We start from the raw sequence: 701 nt of genomic DNA, 5'->3' as shown, positions 1-701 counted from the left end.
AAATTATCTTTCCATCATTTTTGAATAACAAAATATAATTAAGTATTTTGATAAATTTACTGTAGTTCATGGTTTATTTCTTTTACTGGGTCAAAATCTTATTTTATTTTTACTAATGATTTATTTTTATTTGGAACATCATAAAAGTATTCTTTGAGTTTTAACTTTTGTAGTGAATTCATACATAATGTCTGGCAGTAATGTTTCATTAAACTTATTTGTAGGAGTAAGTAATAGTCCTTTTGCTAATAATCATATTTCTTTTTTTTTCTGTTAAATTAACTTTAAAGAAATACTGATCCTGGTTATCTAAAAGTTTTTGAAACTATGTCATATTTTATTTTTAATTTATATGTCTTGTATAAATTTTCTCATCCTCCAATCCTCATATCTTCCATTCTTTGTGTATACCTTTTACTGTCCTTGTATCTTGTGTTGACTTTGAACATATTTGCCTCCTGTAGCAGCACTTTTTGGATTTTATCTAGTGTTGTTATTATCCTGATTTTATTATAAATTCGCTGTAAAGTTGCATCCTGAAGGGTGACCTTTGAAGTCATGACATCAGTAGCAAATTTAATAAAGAGAAAAAAAACAAGAGTATAAGTGTGGTGGTGTTTTGTGAGTATGTATGTGTGTGTGTGTGTGTGTGTGTGTGTGTGTGTGTGTGTGTGTGTATATATATATATATATATATATAT

The 701-nt window shown here is 27.0% G+C and overlaps 1 protein-coding gene across 2 annotated transcripts in view; it reads left to right on the top strand.

Annotated features, from left to right (window-relative positions):
• The window catches only part of LOC106478639, a 58,651-nt gene that overhangs the window by 48,128 nt on the left and 9,822 nt on the right, over positions 1-701 (top strand). The window lies entirely within an intron of this gene.

The sequence above is a fragment of the Limulus polyphemus genome, unplaced genomic scaffold (assembly GCF_000517525.1).
Source record: "Limulus polyphemus unplaced genomic scaffold, Limulus_polyphemus-2.1.2 Scaffold236, whole genome shotgun sequence".
NCBI classification, from domain to species: Eukaryota; Metazoa; Arthropoda; class Merostomata; order Xiphosura; family Limulidae; genus Limulus; species Limulus polyphemus.
Note: the sequence above shows the minus strand (reverse complement) of the source record. Positions and strands in the feature narration are given on the sequence as shown.